This window comes from Larus michahellis, chromosome 4 (assembly GCF_964199755.1).
Source record: "Larus michahellis chromosome 4, bLarMic1.1, whole genome shotgun sequence".
Classification (NCBI taxonomy): domain Eukaryota; kingdom Metazoa; phylum Chordata; class Aves; order Charadriiformes; family Laridae; genus Larus; species Larus michahellis.
In genome coordinates, this window is record NC_133899.1 from 77,678,301 (window position 1) to 77,696,283 (window position 17,983).

The 17,983-nt window shown below is 42.7% G+C and overlaps 1 protein-coding gene across 21 annotated transcripts in view; it reads left to right on the forward strand.

Annotated features, from left to right (window-relative positions):
• Window positions 1-316: 316 nt before the first annotated feature.
• The window catches only part of PTPN5 (protein tyrosine phosphatase non-receptor type 5), a 90,205-nt gene continuing 72,538 nt past the window's right edge, over window positions 317-17,983 (forward strand). For 2 of the 21 annotated variants that reach the window (XM_074585757.1, XM_074585751.1), the window contains exons 1-3: window positions 1,322-1,444; window positions 4,336-4,482; window positions 5,448-5,608. The gene's annotated coding sequence lies outside the window, so the exon portion shown is untranslated. Of the gene's footprint in view, window positions 619-966; window positions 1,445-1,725; window positions 2,080-4,335; window positions 4,483-5,447; window positions 5,609-17,983 lie in introns of those variants that run through there. The other 19 variants (XM_074585773.1, XM_074585768.1, XM_074585765.1 and 16 more) reach the window with 17 other exon arrangements.

Here is a 17,983-nt window from a genome sequence, read left to right on the forward strand (position 1 = left end):
CGCAGGAGAGGCTGTGGGCACGGCCACCCCGCCGCAGAGCTGCCGACGGCACACCGTCCTACCCAGCTGGGCCTGCCGGCGGAGACCCACCGCAGCCCTGGGCCTCACTGCGGAGGCGGCTCCCGGCTCTCCCGGGGGCTGTGGCCGGCTTCTCGCCGGGCGCTCCCGCTCGCTGCCTGGCTGTTTCATTCATGCTTTCTCCTTCGCCATCTCCCTCTCCGACTGAGGGGAAACGGGAGCGAGCGTGGGCGGCCGCTGGAAGGCTCCCTGTCAGTCAAGCGGCCGCGCTGGAAAGCAGGCGAGCGAGGGAGAAGGAGGGAGAGAGAACACAGCTTTCCCGGGGGAGGGGGCGGCTGTTGTCGCTGCCAGCCTCGCAGCCCTTCCCGGGGGCATCTTGCAGAGACGGGGCGGGAGGGGAAAGGAGGGAGCGGTTTTGCACCGCAGACCTTTCCCGGTTCGGGAGAAAGCGGTGGGGAGCGGCTATTCTCCTGTCCGCTTGTCACCTGTGTGTCTGTGTCCCCCCACCCCCGCCGCACACACCCACTCAGCGGCGGGCGCTCTGTCTGGCGAGAGCGGTGAGCGGAGGGTCGGTGCCTCCGGCGCTGTGGCGGGCTGCCTGTACGTGTCTGATAGGGGCTGCGGGGGCGGCGAGCCGGCCGAGGGGGACCGCCAGCTACCGCCGCTCAGCCGCGGTCGAGCGAGCCCGGTCTGTGTCAATGGCGGCGGGGGGGGACCCCTCAGCTCTCCCCGGGGCTGGGGAACTTCTTAAGGCTGAGGGGCGCTTCGTAGTCCCGGCACCAACCGCGCCACTGCGGGATGGAAAGGGTGTGAGGGGGGGGGTGGGCTTGAGGAGAGGTGCGGGGCAAGTTGTAACGGTTTTAACAGTCATAACGGTTTCAACGGTCGTAGCGGTTTTCGGGGGGCGGGCCGGCTGGCGCGCGCGCCCCGCAGCGGGCTGAGGCGAGCAGGGCGCTCGGGAGCGGAGGGGAGGGGTGCGAGCGGCTGCCGGCGGCGGGAGCCGGGGGGGCGGCCGGTGCAGCGGGGCTTGGGGGGCTCGGCGGGGGAGAGGCGCGGCGTGTGAAGGCCCGCTGCCCCCCCGCTGCGCCGCTCGTAGCGGGCGGCTCTGCCTTTGTGCTCCCTCCGCACCTGAGTGCGGGGCTGGGAAGGAGGGAGGGCGCAGGTGGGGGCGGGCGCGGCAGGCAGCGGCGGCGGCGGATCCCCGGAGCCAGGGAGGGGAGGTAAGGCAGTGCCGCGCTGCGGCGGCTGCTCCCGGGGCTGCGGGGGGCGGCTGCACGCCGGGGGCTGCGTCTTCGGCCGGGGGCGGCGGGCAGGGCAGGTCCCTTGTTTGCCGTTTCCTGCAGCCGCTTCCCATCTCGTCCCGCTGCGCAGAGGAGAGATGCAACAGCAGCAGCCCGGCCCCCCCAGGGAAGGACGGGACTCGGAGGTGGGCAATGCGCATCAGCCCGGCCGATGCGCGGAGGGGCTGCCGGGCGAGGGGCTGGGGAGGGGGGAGCGGCCGGCGGTGCGTGCCCCCTCCCGCCGTCTCCCTGCAGCCGCCCGTGGACCTGCGAGGAGTGCCGGGGGCGGCTGGTAGCCCGGCGCCCCGGGGCGCCCGCTCCCCTCCCTGCCCTCCGCTGGCCGCTCGCTGGGCCCGGGGCGTGGTGGCGGCGTGCACAAGGTTGGGTGCTCGCAAATACTAATTTTCCCTGTTTCCCTCCCCCCGCCGAAGAATACGCGAAGCAGACGCTGATGCATTCGCGTGGCGGATCTCGCTTGGGAAGAACTGCTGGGGGATTTGTGTGAGGCGGCTTTCGAACCGGTATGGTCGGTAGTTAACTACCGACTGCAGTTAAAATTTTAGCAGCAGCAACAGCTTTGCGAAGCTTTCCGGGAATATTGCTGCCTTTGAGCTGATGTGACAGGCAGCCTATGGTACACCGCCGCTCTCTACTAGATGGCAGTGCTGAGAGCAGGATAGTTGGCGTTGGAGGTAATAAAGTGTTGGGAAGCTGGAGAGAGGTGCAGCTGGATTTTGGTGGAGTTACGGGTGGAACAGAAGAGAGGCTTCATATGTGTCCTGTGAGGTTATTTGCAATTACGAGTATTTTTTCAAACTTTACATATGGTTATCTTGTTATGCAATTCCGTTTTAGTGAGACTATGATTCTTACACTATGTTTGGAAAGGAAAAAGTCTAGCAGGTTAAGCCTTTGTATTACAGCGTTATTTACAAAGTTGATGATGTTTGGATCCACCTCCACTGGCTGCCTTGTGGTTCGCAAAGATTTACAGCTGAGGATAGATTCTGTGCTTGTGTTAGAGCAATAAATTACAGATTCAAAAGAAACGTGGCTGCATTGCCCTCTTTTTATTTTGGGTGTTGTATATACTTGAGGAAGCAATTTTTTTGTTTGATCACAGTGTTTTGTTAGGCAGTTTGAGATAACTTTTTTCCTGTATAAATTATAGAGTTAAGGGATCAAGTTCAAATCATGGATAGACCCAGAGTTCATATCGATTTCAGCAGAAGTTCTGTGGTACATGGCAGAGTGCTGAATTTTACTGTGTGGAATATCTGAAGTAAAAAATTTTCTCCCTGCTTGCACCACATTTGTTTTCTAATTTGTTCCATTGGAGTAGCAGAATGTAGAGCTTGTGGCAATGTTTTCATTGATAAATTTGAATTAGGGTTGTATATCTGAAGCCAAGGATTGGTCAGGGGCTCAATATGTGCCCATTGAGAGAAAATTAGCTTATTGACTTGAATGTGAATAAAATGGACACAAAAATTTTACAATTTGCATATAACGAGTTCCAAAGTTTTCAGTAGGTATGTGCAGGAAGGTAAGCACATCATGTTTGCTTGTATAATTCATTTTGTTATAATGGAATAGGCATTATTCTTTGTAGTATTTTATTGGTGGTTTTTGTTTTTGTACTTCTCATTTAACATCATCGTGGTTTAAGGATTAAGCGTTAAAATATATTTGTCACTCCGCTCCAGAGAGAGTTGCCAACTGGATGTCATGCATGTAAAACCAGAACAAGAGCCTTTAAATAGCAAGACCATCAATTTAGTAACAATTTAGTGTGATAAATGGTAGAATACACAATAATAATGCAAATGTGAATGATTATAGCATGCATATTTTGATATTAATATTGATAAGGTACAAAGCAGAAAAGCAAACAAACACATTCAGCTCTTAAGTACCTAAACTGGTTTGAAATGGAAGAGCTGTTTTCTGTTATGCAGTTTATGCTTTAAAAAAAAAAAAAGGTGGGGGAGGGAAGAAAAATTATTTACAAGCATTTATTGTGTTTTCTGGATCTCAAAATTCCATTATGTAGCAGGATGCTTTCCAGTATCTGCTTTCTCAGTATCTGGAGAGGCAGATGCTGCTGCAGCAGGTGCAATTATACTGATTTGCAGCACAGGAGGGGAAAAAAATTTACAAAATTCTGTTCTGACTTTCTATCTCTGCCTAAAAAAGATCAGCCATTTAGCTTTGTTTTGGGCTTGTCAACAGAAGAGATGAGATAGGGAAGTTACGTTTGTTCAACAAAGGGAGTGAAGTCAACGTACAAATTAGGAAATTTCTGTTTCCAGAATAAAATGACTAAATTTGCCTAACAGACTACATTAAAGAATTCCAGTGCTTGGCTCTACCTCACAATTGTCCACAAACAAACTCTCACCAAAAGTCAGGGAGTTTTCCTATGTGTTGTTAGTTGCTTAACTAGATCACTCTGTCCTGTGGGGTGTTGAGTCAAAAGGCAGAAGAGGCAGTGGAGACTAGAGCCCTGTAGGCTACAGAAAACCTGTAGAAGAGGTTTTCTGAATTGTGGCTTTTAAAAAGGTGCATGACAGAATCCCATCGTCAGTAAAATCACTGAGAATTTTGCTGTCGCAGCTCTCTCTTGCTTTGCTTCTTATCCTGTGTAAACCACAGCAAAGTGTGACTGATGGGAGCCAAGATTCAACCTATGATAGGGAACGGGTTCTTGGTTTAAGCTAATGCTTTAAAGAGTTTATTTTTAGTTTTCAGATACAAAGTGTTTCTCCTTTAGAGGATATTTGAGACTCCTGGCAAATAAAACACGCAAGTGAAAGTTAATAACTGAAGAGCTGATTTTTACTAAAGCATCTTCTTAGCAGAATAAGGCCAGAAGAGATGCACAGTACGTGTATGCTATATGTATGTGTGCTACTGCTTAGTGAGTGAACCGTGGTATTCAAGAAAGGCAAGGGTCTTTAATGTCTCTGGAAGGTGACAGGATTTTTTATTTCACTGTGGAGCTCAGGCAAAGTAATTCTTTTTTGGCTTTTTTCAGACTCTTCCCTTAATGGTACGGAACCAAATTGACCTGTGATTTTGAGCAACATTTTTAAGAGCTAGTATGGTTATAATTTGCATGTTAGAAGTCAGATTCGAGTTTCTGCGTTGTAAGACTCCTGATTTGTGACCAGCTAGAATTACAGTAAGTGGTTCTGTATGTTCTTGGTTTGTGCCTTTTTTCCTCTTAGCCCTTCCTTGCTTAGTGATCTGCTGCATGTAACCTGCTTCTTAACCTGTTTGGGGCAGGAGCAGCCTTTCACAACTTACTCCAGTGGGGCTCAAATCCCTGTTTGCAGCTCTAAGAGGCTGGTGTAGTAGTAGGTAACAGTCTGACCCCAGTTTAAAGTCAAGGGTAGCTGCCCAAAATATTTAGTATTTTTAAGAGGTGGTCCTCTAGCATTAAATAAAATTGTTTCTTGTTTTCTTTGTGATTCCACGTCATAAGTAGTTTCATTCTGCTTCATTCAGCTAGATAGTGCAACGTTCTGCATTTTTATATCAATGCTTACTTGTGGATACAACTGCACCTGTTAACGTAAACTCTTGTTTTTGACACAAACTCACCCTTCAGCTATAAGCAACTCGCTTAAGTTACAGGGAGATTGTGATCTCCCTTATATGTCACCGGATGAACACCTTCAGACTAGCCTTGTCAATCACTGCAGTATAACAAAACCACTTAGACCATCTTTTCTAAAAGAACTGAATAAGTGGTGCTGGGTTCAAATAGCAGTGAGTGCTAGAAAGAGTGACAACTGCATGTAATATCTTATGCGTGCATAAATTTGTTTAGGATAATACCTATCTTTATAATCCTGTGTGTGTAAATTTGGTACTTCTGGATGTGCCAGAGGTTCAGATGGATTTTGAATGCTTCAATGAAAAGTTACTAATAGCTGCAGCGTGCAGAGCCTGCTCACTAGTTTTGCCCACTGCACGCACACAGCTAACATGTCGCTATCCAAACTGATGTCTGTATACCTACACCACTTCATCAAACTGCATAAGCTATGACACTGCTAGTCTTAATTACACTGCTTTTTTAAATCATTCAAATGTTGTAATTCATATATCACTAGAATTGTTTTACCACTCATTTGTCCACAGATCATGTTTCATTAAAAGTGCTGATGAGCACCCAGGACTCTGAAGACAGCAGTTTTGTGCAAGATAAGAATGTTCCTTAAGGAAGCTGATGGCGGATAGAGCTCCAGAGTTCCTGGCAGACACTGACAGCGTAAGATGGCACCGTAGTCTAGTCTGAAATTGTAAGTCTTAAGGAGGACTAGATGTCCTTGACTTTACAAGAAGTTATTGCACTGAAGAAACTTAATAGTGGGCTAGAGTCTGCTTTCAGGACCTATGTAGATGTATTTGTTTCTGTTCAGTTACACTAATATGACTATAGAGCAACTAGGTTTTCTCTAGATGAGTGTGAATTGAATCCCTCTACATTAGAGGAAGTAATTTGATTTACTCTGGTGAACCTGAGGTTGACACCCATCATTTCTGAACTACCTTGTTTCTAGCACTGCCACTCCTAGGAAATCTAGAAAATGGATTGTGTAAGCTTTGCAGTATGACTAAAACTACTGGTTCCAAAGGAGTTTCCGTTTTGAAAGCTGTGTGTTCCAAAGGTGTTGGCTCATTTGTAGAGGCTGGTTGGAACCTGCAGTTGACAGAGGTCATGAAATCATTGATGTTATTAAATATGCAAAATGTTTCATACGAGCAATGTCCATACTCTTGCAAAGTCTCTTTTTATCACTGAGGCTTTTTGCAGTAGAAGGTCCTGTCAGTAGGGAACAGGTTATAGGTCAGGAGGCTAGGACACTAACAGTGCGTATTGTGCCTGAAATACATGGCACAGTTGTAACTCTGATATTAAATACAAAATTAACACTATACTTGGCAGATACAAGATTGATAACTCCTGCTGGGGGGGAGGGTATCAATATTAGTCGATATTTTAGTCGACAAGTCCAGTGGACTTAGATTTTTTCCATTTCAAAAAGTGAAAGAATCTTATCTCTGGCTTCCATTTCCTTTCACTTTCATTACACAGTTCTTGTAAGAAATAGTAATGCAGAAAGCAATCTTGCATGCTATGTTTCTGTTTCTAAGTAGGAAGTGATCAAACCCCGTCATTCATTTCTACGTGACCCTGAGAGATGCAGGAGGTGGATGTATTTCAGTGGGAAATGTAAGGCTAATTTACGTATGCAAATTTGATGATATTAGTCTATCAAGCTTATTTTCCACAGATGTACACCTCTTACAAAGCAGACTATGAACATGGAAATGGTTATGCCTAAATATTCAAAATGGCTATTCTGATAGGTATGCTGTGTAGACAGACTCTTACATATAAATTACTATTGCAGAAGTTGGTGAAATCACATATAAACCTAAAGGAGAAAAAAGCAACAAAAAGAGCATAGTAGCAGTACTAACTGAAGTGTAACAAAAGTGCAAAGATCTTCAAAGTACATGTGCTTTGGTAAAGATACCTGTTCTTGTCTGTAAACCCAGTATAAGAAATTAAGGTTAAATGTTCTCTTAGGTATCCACTCCCTTGTTTGTTGTGTATCTGTGTAGTGAACAGAATAACTTTCTATTTACAGTTGTAGCTGTTTATTCAGGTAATGATGCATCTTGTATTACTAGTGCAGCAGAGAAGTGACTCTGACGTTTGTTACTTCTTGAAATGCATGTTTACTGAAGTCAGAATTATACCTAGAAAACGCGGTCTCCCTAGATCCTGCCAGTTCTCTGTGTGTCTGGAGAGGTATACCCTGTGCTCAAATGCAAGGGGTACAGGTAAAGATAACTTGCATTATATGTCATTATGAATTAGATGTTGAAAATTTGTGTAATAATAGAACTAATCTCTAAACTGAAGTCAATAAAGTATAAAATTGTTTGAAATAAATGTCAAACAGCAGACATGGGACAGTGGGGGCTGTTGATCCATGCAAAGCGACAAAGAAGATGCTTGAAGGAAATTGTCCTTAAAAAAAAAAAAAGTAAATTATTTGTAGGAATTTTGGTAAAAATCAGTAAGTATTTTAGGTTTTCTTTGTAATACGCGAGTTGTAAGTTAGGTTTTTCATGTCAAGCTCCTAAGTATTTGACAGTGGAGTGTTTGCACTGTATGACCATATCAGCCTATGAAATCACTGCAAACGAGAGTCAAAAGAAGTATTACAACAAATTCAGTGTTGGCCTGTGAGTTAAAACATATTCTAAAACTGTGATTGAACTTAAATTTACATTTTAAATCTTTTAGAAAATAATGTTTTTATTCAGGAGATGTAATTTGGAGTGTTTTGATTACTTTCAGTTATTTCATCTATACTTCCTTTCAGGTCATTTTTTTTTCATGACCTACCTATATTGTTTCTGACTTTTAGAGGCATAAACTTGAAACTTTCACATCCTTAAAGACCCAATCAAAGCTTACAGGACCATTTGTATTTAATATTAAGCTTGTGCATACCTTCTTTCCTTACTGAAACTACAGCATACTACTTATATTACTGTTTAATGTATAGTTTAATTTTCTGCTGATTTTGCCTCTTAGCAGGAGTGGCTTAGGTGAATTTAGAAGGTGAATTCATGTGGACGAATGTATACCTCACTTTCAAAATTAAGTTGTATCTAATTTTTTCCCTAATTCTGCACCCCAGAAAGTATCAATCCTTGTGGTTTCTATCCTGAGACACAAACATTTCCTTTTCCCCTGCAGATAGTTGCTACTCCCCTGTAGTAGGGGAAGATACTCTGTTTGTAACACCAGTGATGTGAGCCTGTGACCTTCTAATGGTATCTTAGAATTTGTTAGGAAATATAAATGCTGTCATTTTGTAAAGATGCAGAGAGCTTTTTCAGATATCATTGAATAACCAAAACTACTGAAAAACGCTCAGAATTTTGCATGGTGAAGGTATTTGTTCTGAACTGTATCTCTCTGGTGCTATAAATAATAACTATTTTCATAATAGATGATTTGCAGTCTGTAAAAGCAGGTCATTCCAATTACTACCTTCTTTCTGTTCTGCTGCTTCAACGGCAGCAGATTTTTAGCAACCAACAGCACTGCAGGCTTTTTTAGGTGGAGGTGAATACTTCATGCATGTGACATAAAGGGAGGGCTCTGTTGGAGTATAACAAGCTTTGGATCCTTTTGGAAGGCAGTATTCAAAAAGCTGAGGTGGGCTAAACCAACAGTAACTAGCCTTTTTTTTGGCGGGGAGGGCAGGGGCAGGCAGATACTTACCTAATTTCAGTGTTAAAGAAGGGTTGTTTTTTTGTAACCCCATTCCTGCTTCTCACCAGCTTTCCAGGACCACAGCTTTACTTCACGTGTGGAATGAGATTGTAAGTGAATGGTAAGGGGATGGGGAGAGGAGGAATTGAGAAGTTTCTTCTTTAGTTGAGAAAAGTGTGGGGGAGCAGAACAGTCCGTTGAACCTGCTCACTGATCCCAGCTCGTCTTCGAAAATTGGGTTGTCACATGCAGTCCATGAGTTGTAGGTTGACAGTTGTCACGTGCAGCTGTGGTGACAACATGCAAGCACCAGAAGCTTTTCCACACAGCCACTCTGGATACCTATTCTTAGAATTCTGCTACTGAGTAGCTACCTACTCAAAAGGCAGGCAGCTGTATCTCCCTGGATGTGTTCCCTGTGTTTCTCAATCAGTAATGAAATTTCGCATCTCATACTGTTGTCTTGGACTCAACGAAAATTTGGGCTATTTAAAATATAAGCATATACTCCCATAAAATAGTAAGGAAGGCAGACCGTTGCAGGCCTGTTAATGGCAGTAAGAGTCCTTATGGGCTTGAGGTTTCATTTTTCTCCACTCTCGCAAGATTTAGGTCATGCTGTTTAGGTCAGGACGCTTAGAAGCAAGCTAGGCATCTTGATTCAGCCTCTCTGTGAGAGTACTTGCTTTGCCAGAGATGTTGTTTGAAGCATTCCCTTGGGTATATGATACCACTTTTGAATTTACTGTCAGTTCACTGAATTACACTTGCCTGTTTGGTTTTAGGGGGGTTTGTTTGTTTGGTTTTTAATACAGGTAAATATGCTTAATATTTTTCCTAGCATCATCCAGAGATTCTGGGAAAAGGAATCCATTTTATTTATCAGGCAGCAAATCTTTTTCTGATGGTTCTGCAGAGCCTGTTTTAGGAACAGAAACTTTCTGCTTCCTTCCTGTACCTTGACTTGTTGAGTATGGCTAGATTTGTTTATTTTCTTTTCCAGAACATCTTCCATTTGGTACTCCAACAGCATCTGTTCCCTCATTTTCAGTCTCAGTAACAGTGCATATTACCAGCCTGGGGCTTGTCTGTAGCTGTCTCCTTTAGGAGCAGAGCCTCCCTTGCCAGTACAGATCCCTGCCACCATTCCATTACACTGACTGAAGCATTTGCTCCTTAAGTTTGAGAATAGCAAGCCAGAGAGGTGGAATAATTTAACTAATTGGCTTGTTTCAGTCCTCTTCTAAACATGGAAATCGGAGCCTGCAGACATTCATAAGATGAAACATTGGCACAGACATGATCATTTCTGTGAAATTGCAGATGTGACTACTTTGTTATGAAACTGCTGGGAGCTTTGTGAATTATTGTAACAAATCCTATGACTAAAAAGCATATAATGGCTATTTTATTCTGCTGGTGATTGCTTCTGCACTTCAGAGCCCGTTTAGAATGGCCACATAATTAAAATAGTTAACATTTTCTTCTGAATTAGAGGGGGACTTCTCACATACTTACATGATGCCTAACTTGCACTGAAATACATAAGGAGTTGAGTCCCCCAATGCCGTGTGTATTTTATCACATTATTTATTGTCTTAAACCATGTTTTCAGACCCTTAAGTGTTCTGTTCTTTGTGGTAAATTACTGCAAGCGTGTGTAGCATTCTCCATGCTATGTACATTTTATAACATCTTTAGTTTCTAAACTATGTATTTTTTCACTGAAGTAAGCTGCATTTGTTCTTAACTTTTATCTCTCTTGAGCTTTAAGCATTGTGTACAACAGTGTATATCCTGATTTTTTTTTTTTAGGAAAAAACATTGTCTTTTTCCCTGTGAATTTCGTATGCACTCTCTGGCACCCTAACCCCTCAAACTTCTGATTGGAAACGCTGTAGATCTTGCTCCTGAATATAGTTTTGGCTATTTGCCGCAGTTCTGCGTGTTGCCAGTGGGCAGAAAATCACAAATGGAGACTCAGTGCTTTAAAGTTTTGTAGTGATACTAGATAACAAGAGAACCAGCAATTAAGCAACAATATTTTTTATCTGCAGTGTATTCTGTACAGCTAAGAACATCAGTTTTCAATCTGTTATCCTCGAGTGGATTAGATTACATTAGCTTGTATTAGATTAAATTGAGAACTGTTGCTTTGTGTTAGTCCTGGGCATGACTTTAATGCTACGTAAAGGTTTCTTAACACAAAAAATTGTGCCATTGGTAAGATTCAGACATGGTCCTGCTTTCTGTGTTTGGACAGAGGAGACCATTACCTTGGTACCCAGGATTTTGAAAAAGGTTCTCTTCTGCTTGGCAAGCTTGCTCAAAAGTCAGGTCCTGCTAGTGCTGTCTCTGGCTTTACTGTGTTCTGTCACAGCCTACTGGCATTTATCTGGTGGCCTGGGATTTGTAAAGCTGTGCCTATGAGATTGATGATTACACTGGGAAGAGAAGGCAGTCCAAAGCTAGCTGGAATAGTGTTTCCTGTCATTTGTGAATTTGCTTTATTAAGGCATCCGACTTACTCCCTTGGTTGTTGATACTGAACAGAAGTAGAAATTGAGAGCAGATCTCTAAGCTGATTTACTGTCCTTGAAACCGGATGTTTATTCTGGTTTGGAATGTAGAGTTTCCTAGCTGTGTCTACAAGCTTTTCTTCCTTCCTTTTTTCAGCCGATGCTAATCTGCTGCTCTTTGTATGGCACTCATCCTTTCCATCTGCATCTGTCACCTCTCCAGCCCAAGTGTCATCTCCTCTAGCTATGTATTTCTCCGTCTTCTCTCACGAAGAGCTGAGTAACTTGCCACAAAGGCTTCAAACCAAGGAAGTGCAAACTGCCCTCTTTGTCCACTACATCCTCTCAGATTAGCAGCTTCTGTTTGATGTTGTCCAGGTATGAAAGAAGCAGCTTTTCCCTGGAAGCCTACGTTCATAATGTTTGAAGACACAGCATGCAGTAGGTTGCCTGTAAATCCAGTGAAAGCTTATCTGGGAGAAGTCTCTGTTTAGCATAAAATTAGTGGCAACTGAGTGCTTCAGTAGAAACAAGTAGCTGAGGCAAAAAATATGAGCCATAATGAGAAGGAAGTTCCAAACCTCTGGAGAGCTAATTACCTGTGTCAGCTAAAGCAAATCAAAGAGGTTCAATATGTGATGACCTGTAGATTAACACACCCCAGATAATTAAAAATGATGTATAAGTAGCTAGAACTAGGGAGATTATATAGAAATTACTGCATGAAGCTGCTTCAGATGTTTTTGTACTTTTTTTTTCCTAATGTTTACCAGTGTTGCTTGAATACGGTAGCTGATATGCCATCTAACATGAATTTTGGGGGGAAAAATAATTATATTTTTATGGCTTTTGAATGGAGGAAATACTGTGAGGTAGGTTAGGAAATGATATTGCAGTTCTCAGATTTCTTTAGTCCTTTTGTTACGATGTGTTGTGTGTTTGTCCTTAAGCAAGGTGTTCAGTGTATTTGGAAAGGATAAGGATTTCCAGTAAGTTTAGAGAGTTAATGACAGTTTTTCACATGTTGATAACAGTCTTCTAGACACTTAAATACCAGTAACAGCAGTGGTAACTTGTAGATCTTATGTAGATTCAGACAAAAAGCTTTCTGAGGAGTGTTTGTGGTTAACTTTGCTTTCATGACATTTAGCATCCTTGGGATCAAGTTTATTACAGGTTGTTAGCCTGATAATGGACTGGCTGTTGAGTATTTCCTGTCGGTAATAGGAGGCAACACACACATGTGATACCTTGTTTGTAAGGGACTTTATCGTGTGGTGAAACAAGCTGATGGCCACCACGACAGGATACATAAAAGAATCATTTGCTTCTAGTTTCTGTTCCTCTTTTGCAAATGATTGCTGTGGACATCATGCTCTCTGATTCTGAGAACACAGTCCGTATTTGAAAATATCATCTTCAAACCAGTAGTGGTCCTAGAAAATGCCACATTAATCCATCCAGCTGCTTCTAGGCCATTTCCTGAAATACTGAACCTAAGCATTGCATCTACCTGCTTGTGATTGCCAACTTTCTTCTTCAGTTGCTACGTGATTTTAGGAGCTGGTGCTTCGTAAGTTACCAGAGCTAGAGGTGAGCAGAAATATGAGATCCTGCTAACCTGTCAGGCTAGATAAAGCCTTGCTTGCTAGTCATAGTGATTTGCGTGATATTGGTCCTTTGTCCTGGAGAAGCATTATTTTTCGTGTTGTTCAAGAGCTGGTCTCAGACATTAGATCAGTGTAAGTTTTAAAGCTGCTCTGCTGTGCTAATCTCTTATTGCATCATTTTGGAGGTGTTAATTGATGATAATTCTGAATGCTTAACCCATTTTATTTTGAGGATTTCTAAACCTTTTTCTGTCAGACTATTTCTCAGTGACACTGGTTGACGTGGGGAGTGTTTTGGGGGAAGGAAAGGGATTGGAAGGCAAAAGAAGCTGTTTATCTTTTGTATCTTTTGTGTGCAGCGATGCCATGAAAAGTGAGGGCTGGAAAGGGTGAGAGAGTGATTATTCCTATCCCCTTCTGCACCTGCCAGGCATTCACATTTGAGCAATATGATGCAGAAGCAGAGCCCCATCTGCTGATGTTCTCCTTTGCATGAGATAGTTCCTTAAAGAAGGGGCCTTACGTAAATGACTTTGCTGACCCGTGTTTCTGTGTATATGCCATATCATGTCTGTGGGTGTGTTGTTAACTGCTACACAGAACAGGCAAAGCAAGAAATCAAGTCAGTGCTAGAGCTGGAGAAACTAAGCACTGCCTTTAGCTGTATGCAGGTCATTATTTCCAAGCAAGGTTTAGCATCTTCACAAAGCTTGGACCTAGGTAATCCAAAATGAAGCTTAATTCCTCTTTGTGTTGAACTTGATGGGAGAAATCCCCCAGATGGTGGAAGGAACAAGATCAGACTACATGGTGATGGCTTGCAGGTTGTGAAATTTCAAGGCCTGTCCACACAAGCGTAGGTATTTTTTCTGTCTGAAAGGATCCTGATACCCTGCTGGGTGGCAAAAGCTGCTATTCTGTTTTGACTTAAAGTGGTGTCTAGGGAGAGAACAGCAGTATTGGCAGCAGCTTCTTTTGTTTGAGCACTATGTCTGTATACTCCCTAGAGAAATCATTAATCTCTAAGGCTGTGGCAGCAATAGGTTAAATGGATACAGTAGTGATACACTGATGGTTTGAGGTGCTGCATTCATCCATTTGGGGTAAGTTCTGCTCCCTTTGGTGATGTGTGGCACCCTAAGATCAATGGAGTATTTTAACCTGAGAAGGCAGCTATTTCACAAACAGGAAGATGCCATTTGGTACAATATTAGAAACAAGAACAACTGTTCTCTTTCTACTGCATTATCTTCTCTCTGATCGAATCCTTTTTAAGATCACTTAGCATGCTAATAAACTTCGCCTGTTTGTAGGAAGGGAGGAACTATGCAAGAAGGTCAGGCTCACCATGGTTTATGCTGGGGAAACAAAAGTATGTGAAAGGCAAGGTTTTGAGTTACACTATGATTTCCAATCAGTAATTGTTAGTCAGGATGAGTGTCTTGATTGTTGGCTGTCCTGGTTTGGGGTAGAGCAGAGCCAACTTTCTGTTCAGTGAGAGAAGCCCTTGGTGGTACTTGTTGCCGTGGCAACCAGGGTCAGTTGACTTGGTTGTTTACCCGATGGGGGGTGTGTGTGTGTCACACCTGTGGGGAGGGGTGGACAGGTCAGGTGACCCAAACTGACCAATAGGGTGTTCCATCCCATCTGCCATGCTCAGTAGAAAAGCTGAGGGATCAAAGGGTCAGCTCTTCAACAGTTCTTTAATGGCTCCCTTTCTTCAAATAGCTGATGCCCAAGGAGGACCCTGTCTGTTCGTCTGCCTTTGATCCCAATCAGTTTGTTCCGGAATCCAGTTCCCATCCATCACTGAGTCCAGTCTAGAACATCCCCAGTGCCTGCCAGTGATATCTGCCTGGGAACATGATACATTTTTTTTAGATATAGATTGTATCCATTTCATTATTTCCTTTTTATTTATTATTATTATTTCATAAAGTATTTCAGTTTTTTCTAAACTCATAAATCTCTTTATCACTCTCCTCCTCTTTGGAGTGACAGGTGGGGGAGAGCATCCATCGTCATGTCATTGGCCAATCCATCCCAAACCACAACATTGACTTACACAGTCTTAATGTGAATGAATAAGCTTTTCAAACCTGGGTATATTAAGGGTCATCATGTTTCACATAGCTGTATATATGGCCCGCTTGTAGTTTCTAAATACTTCATACAACTAAGTAAAATTAAGGCAGTGCTCTCTTAATGTAGGAAGTCTTATATCAGACAGTGTGGAAAGCTTCTGAGTCCTGACCCAGGACCCAAGTTGTTATACCCAGCTTCCTCTCTAAGAAAAGTCATAACAGAATGCCACCACCTTTTGAGCCACAGCGCTGGACTCTAGAAGAAACATTCTGTTTTTTCCATGGGTAGGTGCTTCGAAGGGGTAGTAGTCGATGCTGAAGCTGGCAGAGCCTGAGCAGAGGAAGCTGTGGCATGGTCCTGGGCCCCTGATAACATTTTGTTGCCACCTGGACAGTCAGCCACAATGCATGGGGGAGGATAAAGAAGGATCCTCCCATGCCTCACTGCCAGTTGGCTGGGCTTCACAAGTGGGACAGGCCTTGGCAGCAGAGGCCTGAGGCACTCCAGAGGCTGTTCTTGAGCACATGTGCACCTCTGTGAAGGTAACAGAAATATTGAAGAATACAGAGTGGGGTATCACAGGACATATAGGTGCACCAGTGCTTGGACCTCAGGACAATGAAGGATGGAAGCAGTCAGCAGATGGGCCTCCGTTTGGTACTGAAACCACTTACTGGCTTTACTTTGACCTTACCATCCTTACTTTTAACCTTACTGGCCTTAGTTTAGTACTGAGACCACTTACTTACTGCAGATTGGATGATCATGAAGTGCCTCTGTCCACTCTCTTAACACTGTCTAATGCTGCTTCCCCTCCTCACTACTGCAATCCATTTCCAAGAATTAGAAGTGAGAGGCATGCACTCTGCTCCAGCTGATGGGGTTGGAAGCTGTAGGAGTTCCAAATTTGATACGATATATTTTCTAATCAAAGAAGCAATGCCAAAATACTGTGAAATGCACCACATATAAACCTCAAGGGGAGAGTAATGCTCCATCTAATGCAAAGTACATTCTGTGGGTAAAGCTCTTAAATATACTGTATATTTCATCATGTTTGGAAGTTTGTAGTGCTTATCTTTCTGACCCTGGACTGTAGACATCATCAACTGTGTGATGGAAGCAGGATCAAGCTCTTTAAACAAAGAATAACAGGGCAGGTACAGATGGACTGTGTTTCAGACCCCAGAAATAGCTACATGCTTTAATGCCCATTGATATTTAGACACTGGTAATCCCTTATTCTTTAGGAGTATGCTGACCACCCATACATACCACTGAGATTAGACTCAAGAGCATTTACCAGCTCCAGGATTTGACCTTAAACGCGTGCCGAAATGTTCACTGCTTTAAATGGTTCCAAGCTGCCTTCTTTTTTTTTTTTTTGTATTTTCGGATTAAAACATGAAATCCAGTCTACCCTGATACAAACACTTTCTCCCCACCTTCCTCCCAGAGTCTGTCTTTCTGGACTGGAACCCTGTATATCATGCTTCAGTAAGTTTCAGCATTGTTTTGCTACCATATAATTAGGGATTTACAATGTAAATGCTGACACAACCTTAACTAGCCTATTGCAAATGTGACACTATTAATTAAGGACTCTCTAGGGTGCAGTTTGCTCTTTGGTGGATTAGCTTCCTCGAAATTTAATGGCAGTTTGCAAATTGGCATCCAATTTTGGTTTTATTCTATCTCTTGCTACTATATAAAGTAATTTTGATTCTGATAATGTGAGATATTTTGGTTTACTTTGTTTTACTTTCATCTCTGCTAAAAATACTCTGTTTCACCCTTGTGCTGTACTTTAGGCAAGAGGATAAGTCAGCTGGGGAGATCGTGAAGAAATGGTACAAAGTCAGATTGCTTTGTGTCCAGTTAGTTTTCTAGAAATGAAGCAGGATATTCATACCCAGCCCACAGTAACCAGTTGAATTCCTATCTCACCTGTTGGTGAAGCTTAGTTAAATTCAGAAAAGGCACCTGAGATTTATGTGTAATTCTAGCTTTATTTCAGACCTGTAATTTTATGGAGGTTGAGATAAGCATTATAGGGTGCTGTGGGATTTACTTAGTTCTTGGTACATCTGGAAGCTAGATTATTTTGCTTCATCTCAGAAAAATGTTGAATTGTTTTTGGTTTTGGGATGCCCCAATGCACTGTACTACTTACAGGTTATTCACATAACATCACTGTGCAATAAATTTTGTAAACAACTTCATGTACAGACATATTCATTCTGGAATAGCTGTTCTTAAAGTATTCATCCTACTATACTGTGACATAAGTTGTCTCTGTGGACAAGTTCTTAAAAGTGTAATAATTTGGGGGAGGTCTAATTGTAAGAACCAAACTGGCCTATGTAGAAGAAACTTTTTGGTGTAGAACTGCTTAGCTAAAATGTCATCTTTTATAAAGATCAGCATTTATTTAGTTATTATATACTACCTTTCAAAGTGTATTGCCCTGAAAATGACCATTTTGTTTTCAAGTTGTTGGCTGACAAATATTTTCCAGCCACTTCATTTAAATACTTAAGTGAGAACTAATCTTTCTATCTTTCTTATAAAAACCTGGCTGGTTATCTTTTTTTTTTTTTTATTGAGAGGATGAGTAAATGAATTAGCGTGTCCTTTAAAATGCTTCACTCTAAAACAACTGTCCTTTTTCAAGCAATTTTATAGATTCAAAATATGCCCCCCCTTCCAATCTAGCAATAACCATGAAAATAGCTTATTTTTTCGAAATTTTAGAATACTACTGAAGACAAAAGCTTATTTAGTGATGGTATATATTCTTCTGTGTATTCTACTGTGGGTTGACTAACTTCTGGATGTACTTGACTTACGCTGTTTGAACTCAACAAATGCTGGGAACCATGAAAATTTTGGCTACCTTTACTCATGCCATATGCTTTACTAGTTTGATGCTTGCTCATGAGCTGATCAGACTGTTTTGATGGAGACTCAATGCTGAGAGATCATGAATCCACACCAACATTTAATGGCAAAACAGTCTTCAGAGGGATATTGCATATGAGCAGAAAAAATATTCCAAAATGAAATAGAGCTCTGCAACATCTTTGTGAATGCATGAAAACCGCGCTCTGAGCCTGCTGGATCATCTTGAGTAACTCTATCAGCCTCATTAATGGGATG